The 9,714-nt window shown below is 39.6% G+C and overlaps 1 protein-coding gene and 1 long non-coding RNA gene across 2 annotated transcripts in view; one reads left to right on the plus strand and one right to left on the minus strand.

The window, feature by feature from the left end:
- The window catches only part of LOC147843474 (uncharacterized), a 388,615-nt gene that overhangs the window by 91,344 nt on the left and 287,557 nt on the right, over positions 1-9,714 (plus strand). The gene's annotated exons all lie outside the window — the stretch shown is intronic.
- On the minus strand, positions 8,104-9,457 carry LOC147836302 (uncharacterized). The gene is made up of 2 exons (XR_015493569.1): positions 8,779-9,457; positions 8,104-8,687 (listed from the first exon to the last, which is right to left on the minus strand). It is a non-coding gene; the product is annotated as an uncharacterized LOC147836302 (long non-coding RNA).

Below are 9,714 nucleotides of genomic sequence, written 5' to 3' on the forward strand. Positions count from 1 at the left end.
TCACATACATCCCTGGCTCGAAGAACATTAAGGCAGATGCTCTCTCCCGCCTCTCAGACGAGGAAACATCAGATAACGGTGATGAGCCCATTCTCAAAGATCCCCTGATAATCACTCCCATTCAGTGGGACATCGAGCATGAAATTCTTCAAGCCTCTGAACACAGTTCCATGCCACAGTCCTGTCCTGAAAACAAGATCTTTGTTCCCCCGTCACTCCGTGAGAGACTCATCGCCGAGGTACATGACCACCCCAGCTCCGGTCATCCAGGCAGCACTGCCACAGCACAATTAATCCAATCCCGATACTGGTGGTCATCTATAAACAAGGACGTCATCAATTTCATTAATAAATGCTCACCCTGTCAGATGTCCAAACACTCCCGTCACCGTCCAGCTGGACTGCTCCAACCCCTGGAGGTGCCACGTCATCCCTGGTCACACATTGCCATAGATTTCGTCACCGATTTACCTGTATCACAAGGAAATACCACCATCCTCACTGTTGTGGACCGATTTTCTAAATCCTGTCGCCTCATTCCCATAGCCAAACTGCCTACAGCCATGGAAACGGCCGAACTGCTCTGCGAATTTGTGTTCCAATATTATGGTCTCCCTGAAGACATCGTATCGGATTGAGGGTCCCAGTTTACCTCCCGACTCTGGTCCGCCTTCTTTAAGAACCTCCAAGTAAATGTTAGCCTAACATCCGGCTACTATCCCCAATCCAACGGTCAAACAGAGCGCCTGAACCAGGAGATCGGCAGATTCCTCCGCACATACTGTCATTCCAATCAGGCTGAATGGGCTAAATTCCTTATGTGGGCAGAATACGCTCAAAACTCTCTGAGAAAGGCATCAACAGATTTGACTCCATTTCAGTGCGTCCTGGGCTTCCAACCTCCTCTCTTCCCCTGGTCCGGCGAGACCACTGAACTCCCCGCTGTAGATACTTGGTTCAAAAGTTGCGAGAAAGTATGGAACGCAGCTCACACCCATCACTCTCACGGCGTACAGCATTTCAAAGAACAAGCCGATCGACACCGACGCCCTGGTCCCACGTATTCCCCAGGACAATGGGTATGGCTCTCCACCCGTGACTTACGCCTCAGACTACCCTGCAAGAAGCTCAGCCCCAGGTACGTGGGTCCTTTCCAAATAGATAAACAAATATCTCCTGTTTCGTTCCGACTGACACTCCCTAATCAGTACCGTATTTCTCCCACTTTCCATGTCTCCCTGCTCAAGCCAGCCGAGGCGGATAGGGAGGTGGCAGCCGGTGAACAGGGTCCCCCGCCTCTCATGATCGATGGAGAGGAGGCCTACCAGATCCACGAAATCCTGAGATCCAGACGCCGGGGTGGACAACTCCAATATCTCATCGATTGGGAGGGGTACGGCCCGGAGGAAAGATCATGGATCAACCGCAAGGACATTCTTGACTCAACACTACTGGAAGAGTTCCACTTACAACATCCGGATATGCCGGCCCCTCGCCCCCGTGGAAGACCCCGGCGTCGAGACTCGCCTCACTTCAGGAGCCGTTTGTTGGGGGGGGCTCTGTCACCGACTCGGTCCCAGTCATTCCCCTCGCTGGCCAGCAGAGGCCACCATCTCCGGACTTCTAACATTACGCCATCCCTCCACTCTGATTCCAGCACACCTGATATCCATTCCACTAATGACCCACTCTCTCTTCTGTGCGAAGTCTTGTTTAGCCCCGGCCAGCATTTCTGAGCGTTCTATCCTGCCTGATCTCCCGTTTACTACTTCAGCCCGTTTCCTGACTCTGCTCTGTCTTCTGCCTGCCCACGACCAAAGCCTGTTACACGGACTCTGAATCACGCTGCCTGCCTCTGACCCATGCCTGGTAATCACTCTGTGTCTGTCATCTCCAGCCCATTCTCATTGATGTGTATGTTGTATGTTCGCACAGTCGTGCGTGTTGTATGTTGATTAAGTGTGACTTAATAAATACTGCAAATGGATCCCTCCGTGTCAGTCTCCCCGTTACAGTTAGCATGAATTTAAGATTTGCATTATGAGGACTTCCGGTTGCGCCACCGTCAGGATGACTGCTTAATCTTCGAGCTCGCTGACGGTTAACAAAATAACCCCCTAAAACCTGATTTTGTGAAACTTTGGGAGTATAAAAGTAATGATGGAGAAAGGGGTCACCACAAGGAGCAAAATAACATCAAATGTATCAGAAAACAACCCTGAAACAAGTCAAGTAACGTTAAACAGAAGCCGTTCCCGGACACCATCACCTCATGACGAAGAGGGCCCCGAGGTCAGTCTGCGGTGTATTCTCATCGAACTTCGAGAATTCAGAAAGGATAACATGGAGCAGTTTGACGAATTCAAACAGGAATTAAAAAGAACGAACGATAGACTGGAAGAGGCTGAGGAAAGAATTGAAGAGACCGAGACCACGCTACAATTAGCATCGACGTTAATCAAACGCCTCATACAGCGCCAAGCTAATCTGGAAGCCAGAGTGCTCGATCAGGAAGGACGGGCACGCAGAGATAATCTAAGGATTTTCGGTATACCTGAAGACAAGGAAGGCACAGACATGATCGAGTTTCTAAATAATTTGCTGAAAAACGCATTGGACTTACCCCGGGACCGTGAACTTGGAATTGAACGAGCACATCGAGCGTTACAACCGAAACCCAGTAACCCGGAGGCAAAGCCACGCTCAATAGTAGTGAAATTTTCGAGCTACCGGACGAAAGAAGAAGTGCTTCGAAAGGCCTGGCAGAGAAAAAAGGTGTATTTTAATGACACTCGTTTCTTCGTAGACCACGACTTCCCTTTAGAGGTACTTAAAAACCGAGGAGAGTATGTCGAAGTCAAGAAAGTATTGAAGGAGAAGCAAATAAAATTCCAGACCCCATACCCGGCAAGGATGCGTGTTTTCTATGAGGATGGCACCCAACTGTACCAGAGTGCGACGGAGGCAACGAAAGACTTGGTCAAGCGTGGATTTACGGTCGCGGTGGTGAAACCTTCCGTGGCAATAGAACAGGAGAAAATTACAGCTAAACAACTAACCACCTGGCAACCGGTACTGAAACGACGGGACCGGGGAGAAGATCAGAGATACGGAGAGGTGGCCGGTGACGCACAACCCAAAAAAGCTTCCCGTAGTCAGTATAAGGAGAAGCTTAAGCAATTTAGAAAATGAACAAAAACGGAATTCTAGACATCTAATCCAGGAAAACAGCTAAGATCTCATATGTCTTTCACACCAATATTTTATCCTATCTGACTGTTTTTGAAACAATCATCTGAATGAATAACGTTATATTCCTAATTGCGTTCGAATAATGTTTGAAAATGTCGGTACTTGATTATTGACTGTCATCCGAGGATAATTTTCTTTTGGAGTTAGACTTTTTTTTTTTTGCGTTGTCTGGACTAATTTACGACCAATTAATAGGGCCCCACTTCTTGAATAAAGTGGACATTTCCCTTACGGAGGCTTAAAACGCAGTAAGCCCCATAAGGCTCTTTAGAATCGAGCCTCTACACCGGAAGCAACTGTTCTTGTTAGTTACGGTGGTGTAATTTTCTTTAAAATTGTTCTAATTTGGTATCAGTTTAGTATCTATAATTTAAGAGAGGCAATGTCAAAATATACACTACGGTCAATAAGAGAGACGCAGAGGGGAATTAAATTGGTTAGTAAACTACAAAAATATGAATAAAGGTAATCTTAAAGTTATTACATTTAATGTAAATGGAGTGTTGAATCCAGCTAAGAGGAGTCAAATACTGTTAAAAATGAAAAAAGAAAATGCAGGGATAGTGTTGTAACAAGAGACATACCTTACACCAATAGAACATGAAAAATTAAAGAGAATGGGATTTTCCAAAGTGTATTATTCTTCTTACAAATCAGGACATAGAAGGGGAGTAGCAATATTAATTTCGCAAAAAAACCATTTGAACACCTCTCAGAAATTTCAGACACGGAAGGGAGATATATTTCAGTAACAGGGAAAGTCGAAGATATCAATATAACTGTATGTAATGTATATGCTCCCCAAGGAAGCAAGTTATCTTTCTATAGGAAAATAATTGACTTAATGATAGAAGGCAAAGGAATTGTTATATGTGGTGGAGATTGGAATATCCGTCTTAATCCAAATCTAGATTCATCAAAAAACTCTAAACTCACACCCCTACATAAAAAAATAAAATTTTTAATGAATGAGCTAGGTATAGTAGATCTCTGGAGAGATCTTTATCCAACAGGCCGTGACTACACTTTTTACTCAAACCCCCATGATGTATACTCACGAATAGATTATTTTTTTGTACTCAATCGAGATCGACATAGAGTACAAACCTGTGATATTGGAACGATTGACCTATCTGATCACGCCCCTCTCTCTTGTACTATACATATTAGAGATAATCCAGGAAGAACATTGTGGAGATTAAATACAAATATGCTGAATAATCAACAATTTCAAACTCAAATTAAGGAAGATATAAAGTTATTTTTTACCGAGAATGATAATGGAGAAGTTAACCCAGCCATATTATGGGATACATTAAAAGCAGTCATTAGAGGTAGAATCATATCACTATGTGCTCAAGAAAAGAAACAAAAACGATTAAAATTAACAAACCTTAATGAAGAACTAAAAGATCTGGAATTACAACATAAGAAGGAAAAAAAATCTGATTTAATGACTAAAATAAAGAAAATCAGAAACGAGATAAATTTAATATATGCACAAGAAATTGAAAGAAAGATTAAATTTACAAAACAAAAATACTATGAATCTGGTCCAAAGGGCACTAAATTGTTAGCAAGAAGGATGCAAAAACAACAAATTGAGAGATCAATATACAAAATAAGGGATTTGAATTCTAAAAATACACTACACAAACAACATGAAATACAAAAGACTTTTAAAAACTATTACAAGCTCTTGTATACTCAGCCACATTTAAAGAACGCCCAACAAATAGAACAATTTCTCAATTCTATCAACCTACCAGTTGTAACAGAAGAACAAAATAAAATATTAACTGCTGAAATAACTGAAACTGAATTAGTCAACGCTATTTCTAATCTTAAATCAAATGAGTCACCTGGCCCCGACGGGTTTTCATCAGAATGGTATAAAACTTTTCGATCAAACTTAACTCCAAGCCTACTCCAAGCGAGCAATATCACTATAAAAGAGGGTAAGATGCTCCCATCATGGAATGAAGCAGTAATCTCTGTTTTACCAAAGGAGGGGAAAGATAAATTAGAATGCGGTTCATATAGGCCAATCTCAATCTTAAATGTTGATTATAAATTATACACAGGCATTCTCGCCAAAAGACTGGAAAGAGGAGAAGGCTTTTGACTCTGTAAATTGGTCTTTTTTATATAAAGCTCTTGAAAGATTTGGCATACATGAAAACTTTATAAAAGGCATTCGTACAATTTACAATAAACCAGTAGCCCGGATAAAAATAAATGGATACCTCACAGACACCATAACATTACAACGTGGGACAAGACAAGGATGCCCAATCTCACCATTGTTATTTGCTCTATATATAGAACCTTTGGCACAATGGATAAGACAAACTAAAAATATTAAAGGTATAAACATAAATGGAGATATTCACAAGCTGGCATTGTATGCAGATGATATTTTGATTTATTTAAGCACACCCACAACCTCACTTCCTGAACTAATGACTTTACTGGAGAAATTTGGTTCCTATGCAGGTTATAAATTAAATATACAAAAAACACAGACCCTATCTTTTAAATATACACCCCCAGTAACTATAAAAGACAAATTTAATATGAAATGGGATCAGAAATCACTGAAATACTTAGGAATTCATTTAACAAAAGAGATTTCAACATTGGCAAAAGTAAATTATGATACTCTACTAATAAATATAAAAAATGATATACACAGATGGAATGCCGTTTCTTTCTTGAGCTTTAGCCAGAGAATTGACGCAATAAAAGTGAATGTCCTTCCTCGATACCTCTATTTATTCCAAGCTCTCCCAACAGAAATACCCCAAACACATTGGTCAGAATTTAACAAGACCATTTCTAGATTCATTTGGCAGGGGAAAAAAACAAGGATTAAATTAAAAACAGTAGAACTTCCAAAGGAACAAGGAGGAATGGCTTTACCCTACTTTAAGGATTACTTTTATTCAGCCCAGACTAAATATCTGGTTAACCTATGTAACCCAACATATCAAGCAAAATGGAAAGACATTGAAATTACACTAATGAATGATCCCCCATTACAAGCTATATTGGCACATAAAAACCTGGGGGGATACATAGAAAAAACGCAAAATTTATGGATTAAAGCCCAATTAAAAATTTGGAACATTATAAAAGAAGAATACAAACTGAATGATAAACTACAAATAATTCAATGGTGTGCTTATGACACTGAATTCAAACCAAATCAAATGGACTATAGATTTAAATCCTGGATTTCTAAAGGAATATTAACATTCTACTCACTCACAGAGAAAGGCCTTTTGAAAGATTTTGAAAGTCTGAAGAAAGAATATAACCTGGATAAATCTGATTTTTATAGATACCTTCAATTACGTAACCACTTTGGAAATAATATTAAAATTAAAACAGATCTGGATGACTCGATACTGAAAATATTTATAGATGCCTACAAAGGCAGTGGGAGTAAAGGTATAATTTCAAAACTTTATAAAGGATTTAGATCGATTAAACCCCATTCAACAGAATATGTTAAAGAAAAATGGGAAAAGGAAAGTAATTCCATTATTACGGTGGAAGAATGGTTAGACATATGTAGATTTACATCAAAATGTACTAATTCACATATGTGGAGAGAATTTGGATGGAAATGTCTAATGAGATTTTTCATCACGCCAAAACAAAGAGCATACACCACAGGAAAGAACACTAAGTGCTGGAGACTATGCGGGTCTCAGGAACCTAATCACTGGCACATTTTTTGGGAATGTCCAGTAATAAAACAATTTTGGGTAGAAGTACATGGAGTAATAGAAAACATACTTAATATTACACTACCCTTTCAATTTATAGTTATTTATTTTGGAAGCTCTGATATCCAAATATGTAAATCTGATAAATACTTACTTGATATTTTAATAATCGCAGCCAAAAAAGCAATTACAAGACACTGGTTACTTCCTGAATCCCCAACAACCCAAGAATGGCTAGAGATAGTATATAATATCTATGTGATGGAAAAAATTACATTCTCCCTTCGACTCCAAATTAATACATTTAGAAACATCTGGTCCAAGTGGACTGATTACGTTAGATTGCTCCATCCAATCTTCATAGAAATATAAAACTATTACTATCTAATTCCCATCCACATAACAAACATTTTTTCAATTTACGACCCATTGCACTCCCCCTCTTAATCCTCTTTTTAAATTAGTAATTCACAGTTGATAATAACCTAAAGTTGAATGAATAAATAAAGATTTGACCCTCTCTGACCTATGGAAATTTAGTATTGATATTATTTATGTTACCTTTTTACTGTTATTTTCATATATTGTATTTGATGAAACCTTTATTTATTTATTTTTTTTAATATTTTTTTATTTTTTTGTGTTCTGTTACTTTAGAGTTTGTGAAAAAGAAAAATGTTAAGCAGTGGGAAATGTTTTCTCTTAAGTGGAATCATTGTACTGTGTTTATTGCTACTACAAATAAAAAATTATTAAAAAAAAGATTTGCATTATGAAATTACATTAGCTTACTATTAACCTGTGGGGGGCGGGCAGGGGCCATGCACTTTTCAAGTGATTTGTTTTCATGCATCACTCTGCAGTCTTCATAAACAAGATAATTAAATAACTTAAACTCAAAAAAATCTTCCTTGTTTATTTATTTGACAAGTAACATTATACTGGTGTGGGAGAACATATTTCTAACATTCAAGTACATCAAGGCACATTGCTGCACCTGTAAACTTTAACAGGCCTAAAGTTGAAGTCAATTTATTTTGCCCTCCCATTTATTCACAATAATGTTTCTGAAATTTTTTGCACTGTTTCCTAAAAAATAATTATTCTGGAGTCATAATAAGTCCTATTTTTTATTGTTTATTTTGTGCATTGATAATGACCAAGACACATTGAATGACAGTAAAAAGTAGCAATTTTACCCAATAAATGCTTTAATAATATCAACTGATTTATATATAGTCATTCAAATGATCTTAAAACAATTAAAAACTGCAACAAACATTTATTTAGGCCCGAACTACAAAACCAAATGTAAAACTATTTTACTATCAGTTTTGCTTAAGTTGCACGCTAGTGTTGCAGGAGAGGGGAGTGGTCACTTAAAGATTTGCTATTTACGGGAGTTGTAGTCCATAGCAAAGTGTATTGTGGGTAGTGTAGTTCGACACGCATGCTGGATGATGTGAGCTCAATTTGTGCTGTGCTGTGCAGCTGAAGCTGAGGAAGAAAGTTTTACTCGGCTTTGTTTCATGTTCACTCAAGTTATTCCACCCGAGAGCTGTTCATAACTAGATAGAATAGACATAGAGATAGAAATAGAGATATATTGATCTCTGCAGCAGCTGCCGGAAAGCTGCGCGCTGCAGACGCAGCTGGTGTGAAAGGCAAACGGCTGCGTGCTGCTTCTGCTCTCCACACGCACTGCTCACGCACTGCTTTCGCTTGCGGTGTGAAACAGGCGTCAAAGGCAAACGCCTGCGTGCTGCTTCTGCTCGACATACGCGCTGCGCACGCTCTGCTCACGCACTGCTTTCGCTTGCGGTGTGAAACAGGCATAACGTCCTTGCCGCAGCACCGAACTTAGGCACCGAAATTCAAACGCTGATTTAATACCGGTACGTACCGGTTACCTAGGTACCGGTGCTATAATGGCACCGGATTTCGGTACCCAACCCTACTTAAAAGTCACGTCTCGTCTTCAGTTTCGAGCCCAAGCAAACCGCGCTCTGGCACACCTCTTCCAACCAGGCCAGGGCCGCCAAAGTGTACCGCACCTGAGCCAGATTCGGAGCACTCACACTTCTCAAACGTTATGGGCCTGGGCACGGTACTGATAGCATAGTGTGAGTACGCCCTGAAACTAAAAAGTGTTCATATTTACTGTTTGCGCTGCAAAAATAACTTAATTGCCATTTAATAGCAGACACTTGTAACTCAAGATCTCAAAGATATATAGAGAAATATAATAGAAGTACAACTATCCCCGGTCTCCCCCATACAAATATATCATATGTACATGCAACTTATATTTCAAAATGCATCAAAAATAATTTATAATACTTATGCTTTCGTGAGTATCTCTCTTCCGCCTGTTGAGGATTCATTATCTACAATGTAAATAACAGCCACAGACAAAACATCTATTTAACAATCTATGCCCACCACCACCCCCTTCCACTTGGAAGGACATCTAGCCGTTCCCACGGCTCTCGGCCACGCCCCCTCGCCACAATAATTTAAAAATGTTTTATTAAGTTAATTTGATTCAACTAAAAATGTAAGTCTGTACCTAATTTATTACGATGTACTTGTCAATACTGATGTGTGGTTCGCTGTTTCTCCACATGCTCCATGCCAACCTGTCAAAGAGAAAGATATCAGGTCTTTAATCGCAATACATTTTTTTGGAAACAAACTCCATTGTTCAGTCTGTTCAAGCAGTTCTACT

Source organism: Danio rerio, chromosome 6 (assembly GCF_052040795.2).
Source record: "Danio rerio strain M-AB ecotype USA chromosome 6, GRCz13ab, whole genome shotgun sequence".
NCBI lineage: Eukaryota > Metazoa > Chordata > Actinopteri > Cypriniformes > Danionidae > Danio > Danio rerio.